Source organism: Papio anubis, chromosome 8 (genome assembly GCF_008728515.1).
Source record: "Papio anubis isolate 15944 chromosome 8, Panubis1.0, whole genome shotgun sequence".
Taxonomy (NCBI): Eukaryota; Metazoa; Chordata; class Mammalia; order Primates; family Cercopithecidae; genus Papio; species Papio anubis.
Window position 1 is genome coordinate 32,066,656 of NC_044983.1, and position 6,388 is coordinate 32,073,043.

The following is a 6,388-nucleotide window of genomic DNA, read 5'->3' on the forward strand; positions in this document are numbered from 1 at the left end:
GATTATTGGTTGTTTTTACATTTAGATGCATATTATGGTATTTAATTATCTTAAGTATACAAGTAGCAGAAGTTCAATGCAAAAAAAAGTTAGAAAATAAGAAATGCAAATAACTTTTGGAATATAAAATTACCCTGATAACTCTCCAAATGTAATATATGACTTTTAGGCCTAATTCTGTGTATATGCACATTCATTTTTGTAATATGGCATTATATTATACAATTGTTAATTGTTAAGTAATCCCTTTTTTCACTTAAGAAATCACGAACACCTTCTTTTTTTTTTTTTTTTTTATGAGACGGAATATTGCTCTGTCACCCAGGCTGGAGTACAGTGGGCTGATCTTGGCCCACTGCAACCTCTGCCTCTCGAGTTCAAGCGATTCTCCTGCCTCAGCCTCCGAGTAGTGGGGACTACAGGTGTGTGCTACCACACCTAGCTAATTTTTGTATTTTTAATAGAGAGAATTTTGCCATGTTGGCCAGGCCAATCTCGAACTCCTGACCTCAGATGATCCGCTCACCTTGACCTCCCAAAGTGCTTGGATTGCAGGCAAGGGCCACCATGCCCAGCACATCAACTTCTTTAGCAACCTAAAATCTTTCTAGAGGCAGGGGATGCTTGATGCTGGAAGGATGCAACAAGTTCATGCCCACAGAAAACGAAATGCTTTATACACCAAGGAGACGAAGAACAAACACCAAGTTTAAGTCATGTGAAAGGAAATTAAATCTTGAGACCCTAAGCTCACTTAGCCAAAGGGAAAAGTCAAGCTGGGAACTGAGTCATGCAAAGCTGCCTTCCCCTTTTGGTTCCTAAATAAGATGGCTACGAAATGAAAAGCTACACACCTCCCTCATATTTTGCCCACAAGAAAATTCCTAGTGATCTGTTAAAGTTTCACCATGGCAATGTAAATTGATAGCTTAGGTGCAGTCACCCGGCCCACCAGACACAAATGCGTATCTGATTGTTTCCCTGCCCCATTTGGTCTATTTTTTATCTTATGTAAAATGCGGATTCTCTGCATTTTTCCTCTGCAACATTTGTTTGTGTCATCTTATGTAAAAAATGCAGATTCGCTAAGCCAAAGGCGTGAATAACTATTTTTTCCTGCCCCCCCTCCTTACATGAAAATTGTGTACTTCTCTATTTCCTGCCCTTTCCCCTTTAAATTTGGAGCCCTCAAAATCATCTTCAGAGAAAGGCATAGACTTGTCTCTTGGGCATGTCCTTAACTTTGGCAAATATGTCTCCTAAAATGACTGAGACTTGTCTCGTCATTTTTTTCTTGATTGACAGTCAGAAGCAGGAGCAATGATAGGATCTAAAAGGTGAGGTAAGAATTCAAAGATGAGATACTGGCAGGTACAGGTTAGACCAAGAAAGGGAGAGGAGAGATCCTGGGTTGGACAATTGTCTCAGAATATGGGTTAATCAGTACTGAGCTCAGTGTGGATTCTCATCTGTGTCAGGATAGACTAGGGGCTGAGGCAGGGGTCATATTAGCTTGGTCCCAATCAAGTATTCCAATTCTGCCTTACATGTTACTGGAAAGCGGTCCTGATCCAGACCCCAAGAGAGGGTTCTTGGATTTCACACAAGAAAGAATTCAGGGCCAGTCCACAGTTCAAAGCAAAAGCAAATTATTAAGAAAGTAAAGTGGTGAAAAGGCAGCTGCTCCATTGACAGAGTAGGATGTTCCCGAAAGTAAGAGGAGGAACGCATCCACCCTAGGTACAATACTCATATATATGAGGAGACGTATTCTGCTGCAAAGGTTTGTGATAAAGGATTAATATTCTTAATTACTGTATTTTGCAAGAATCAATATTATCTTTAAAGCAAAATTAGGAATGCCTTTGTTCTCCAGATATTGGGATATCTGGACACTCCCAAGTCTGGGTCTGTTTTAGTAAACATTATACATTTGTTCCCATAACCATCAACATCTAGAGGCTAGGAATGTTTAATTTTCTGGGAATGCAGCCCAGCAAGTCTCAGCCTCATTTTCCTAGCCCTCACTTAAAATGGAGTTGCTCTGGTTCGAAGTCCTCTGACATAAATATTTAAAGAGTAATTTCACCAGCACTATATACCACTTCCTACAAAGAGAAGTTAAAGATAATCATTAAGTTACATATATTATCTGGGGATTTGTGATATATAATTTTCTTAGTCCATCTCTTGTTACCTTTCATCAGTAAAGACATAAAACGTATCATTGAAATATACAAGATAATTTTTATTTTAATTTTGCCTCTTGCCTTGTGGTTCGTATCAGGAAATTTATTATAGCCTTGTGCTTTTGCTCTTCTCCTATGGCTCTGTGTGTGTTGGAGTGTTCCCCTCTGCACCACACACATTCCTTTTGTATTCCCAGTGGTTTTCAAAGTGCGTTCAGTGCTATCACCTGATAGAAATTCCTAGAAATGCTATCACCTGCATTTCTAGGAATTTCTTAGAAATGCAAATACTCAAGCTCCACCTCAAATCTTATGAATAAGAAACTCTGTGGGTGTCAGCAATCTGTGTTTTAACAAGCTTGCCAGGTGATCGTGTGGTATAATCAGGTCTGATAATTGCTGGTGTAGAGCAATAGTGCTTCAATATTTTTGTGAGGAGAAACTACAATGAAATTTTGGATGGAAAGCAGAGAGGGGCTTTTCATTTAACCTTCTGGCAATACTGTGAGACAGGTATGTTTATTCTCAACTTCTAGCTGAGGAAACAGAGGCCAGCCCAGACTGGTAAAGTAATTTGCTCAGCTTTTAACGGCTGAAGCTGGGATTTCAACCAAGGTATGCTGCCTTCAGAAGAGAAAGGGAAGATGAGGAGGACAGAGAGAGAAATATGGATGTATGTGTTTCTGTTGGTATGTCTGTGTGTATATCAAGGAGAAAGGAAGAAGCTCTGTGTATTAATATAGCTAAGGTCCTGGCCCCTACCTCACACTATATACAAAAATTAACTGAGATCGGGAGCGGTGGCTCATGCCTGTAATTACGGTGCTTTGGGAGGCCTAGTGGGAAGGATTGCTGAGGCCAGGAGTTCAAGATCAGGCTTTGCAACATAGCAAGACCCTGTCTTTACAAAAAATAAAGAAAAAAGTAGCCATGCATGGTGATGCATACCTGTAGTCCCAGCTACTTGGGAGGCTGAGACAGAAGGATTGCTTGAGACCAGGAGTTCAAGACTGCAGTGAACTGTGATTGTGCCACTGTACTCCAGCCTGGGCAACAGAGTAAGACCATCTGTTAAAAAAAATTTAATTCAAAATGAATCTAAAATTATAAAACTCTTGGAAGAAAATAAATATAGGGGTAAGTCTTTGTGACCTTGGATTAGGCAATGGTTTCTTGGATGTGACACAAAAAACACAAGCAACAAAATAAAAAATAAATTGAATTTCATCAAAATTAAAAATTTTGTGCTGCAAACAATATTATTAAGATAGTAAAATTAGCCCACAGAGTGGGGAAAATATTTGTAAATCATATATCTGATATATAAGGAACTTGTATCTTGAATATATAAAGAATTCTTACCATTCAACAATAAGAAACAAATAACTCATTTAAAAAATGGAGGACGGGTTTGGTGGCTCATGCCTGTAATCCCAGCATTTTGGGAGGCTGAGATGGGTGCATCACTTGAGGTCAGGAGTTTGAGACCAGCCTGGCCAGCATTGTGAAACCCTGGCTCTACAAAAAATACAAAAATTAGCCAGGTGTGGTGGTGCACGCCTGTAATCCCAGCTTCTCAGGAGGGCTGAGGCCCAAGAATTGCTTGAACCTGGGAGGTGCAGATTGTAGTGAGCCGAGATTGCACCACTGCACTCCAGCCTGGGCAACATAGTGAGACCTTGTCTCAAAAATAAAAAAAAAAAAAAGGGGGGGGGAAAGATTTGAATAGACATTTCTCCAAAGAAGATATACAAATGGCGAATAAGCACTTAAAAAGATGCCAAACATCGTCGGTAGGAAAATGTATATGCAACCTACAATGTAACATTACTTCATACCCAGTAGGGTGACTGAAATAAAAATGATGGATAATCATAAGTGTTGGTGAGGATAAGCAGAAATTAGAAGCCTCATACATTGCTGGTAAGAATGTAAAATGATACAGCCACTTTGAAAAACAGTTTGGCAGTTTTTCAAAATGTTAAATATAGAGTTACTATTTGACCCAGCAATTCTACTCCTAGATATATACCCAAGAGAAGGGAAAACATTTTTGAAACTAAAAATAAAATCTGAAGCCCCTCACTGGCTGAATGGACTCCCTTTTGGCCAAGGGGGCCCCAGAAAAACCCTAAAAACTGAATTCCTGGCGATGATTGGAAGGGAGGTCAGGCATATATCATTTTATCCCCCCACCCCATTTTTTTTTTTTTTTTTGGAGACAGGTCCTTGCTCTGTTGCCCAGCACATGGCTAACTAGAGCCTCAGCCTCTTAAGCTCAAGCAATCCTCCCATCTCAGCCTCCTGAGCTGCTGGAACCACAAGTATGTGCCATTATGCAAGGCTAAATTTTTGATTTTTTTTTTTTTTTTGTAGCGACTGGGGTCTCCTCTATTACACAGGCTGGTTTTGAACTCCTGAGCTCAAGCAGTCCTCCTGCCTTGCCGCCACACTTGGCCTATCCCTTTCTTGTGGAGTTTAGGCACAATAACAGACCACAGGGCCAGAACCTTAGCTATATAACACATAGATCTTCTTTCTTTCTCCTTGATACACACACAGACACACACACACACATTAATGTTAAAGAAATCCTAATTCGAATAAAACTGACCCTTTGTGGTAATAAGGTACAAAATTATAAATAAGACCTAGGGCCATGTAAGACAGGGATTAAGTCACACCCGTAGGCCAGTAATCTTGCTACATAGCCTCCTTCTCTGAACTTAAAATATTCTTCTTCTGATTCCAAGTTTTACAGAGAGCCTTGCTTCTTTAACCAATTGAAAATTAAAGAATCTTGGAATCCACTTACAACCTGTAAGCTCCCCCTCAAGATACCCTATCTTTTTGGGCCAAACTCATGTATACCTTCCACTTATTGATCTGTGTCTTTGCCTGTAACTACTGCCTCCCTACACTGTATTAAACCAAACTGTAATCTGATAGCTGCAAGTGCACTTTCTCAGGACTTCTGGAGACTGTTTTCTCTGGCAAAAGTCACTCACATGGGCTCAAAATAAACCTCTTTAAAATATTTTAGAGTTTGGTTTTTCCGTAACAATATTTCCAAACAGAAACTTTTATATGAGTGTTCATGGTACTGTTACTCAAAACAGCCAAGGTGGAACAACCCAAATTCCTACCAGCTGATAAATGGGCCAAGAAATGTGGTATATCCATAAAATGGAATATTATCTGGTAATAAAAAGCAATGAAACACTGATATGTGTTAAAAAATGGATGAAACTTAAATAAAGTATGCTAAGTGAAAGAAGCCAGACACCAAAGGCCACATATTGTATGATTTCATTTACATGCAATGTCCAGAATAGGTGAATCTAAAGAGACAGAAAATAGATGATGGTTGTCAGAGGTTTGGGGTGAAGGGGAGAAAAAGAGTAATTGCTAATGGGTGTGGGCTTTCTTTTTGGGGTGATAAAAATGTTCTAAAATTAGATAGTGATAATGGTTGCATGATTCTGTGAAAATACTTAAGACCATTGAATTGTATACTTCTAAAGGGTAAATTTTATGGTAAGTGTGTTATATCTCAATAAATCTGTGACAAAAAATACAGTTAAGGTCTTGTGATATAAAAGGGCAGAGCAGGAATAATTCCTTTATCAGGTTGTGCTCACCTTCCAAGAGAGATCCCTTAGGAACCACAAGGAAGAGGAGTAACTTAGAAAGACTTTGAGGTATGTTACTAGATTCCATTATATTGCTTGGTGACCTCTGTCCTAAAATACTCGTGTCCTGAAGACTTTGCCAAATTAAATTCAGAAAATTAACTTAAACCTGAATTGGGAAAAATTGTCAGGAGGAAAGGTATTCATGTCACTCAGCCCCTTTTGACATGATAGACAGAATGAGGAACTGATACAGATGGGATGAATAGGAAGAGATGCCATCACACTAAGAATGACATGGTGGACTTTGGGGACTCAAGGGGAAAGGGTGGGAAGGGGCTGAGGGATAGAAGAGTACAAATTGGGTGTAGTGTATACTGCTTGGGAGATGGGTGCACCAAAGTCTCACAAATCACCACTAAAGAACATACTCATGTAACCAAACACCATCTGTACCCCAATAACCTATGGAAATAAGATTTTTTTTTTAAAAAAGGAAGTGATGCCATCACAAAAAATTTGCAGTTTTCATGATTGGGGTTATCTTTGCTCATTATTCTGATGAAA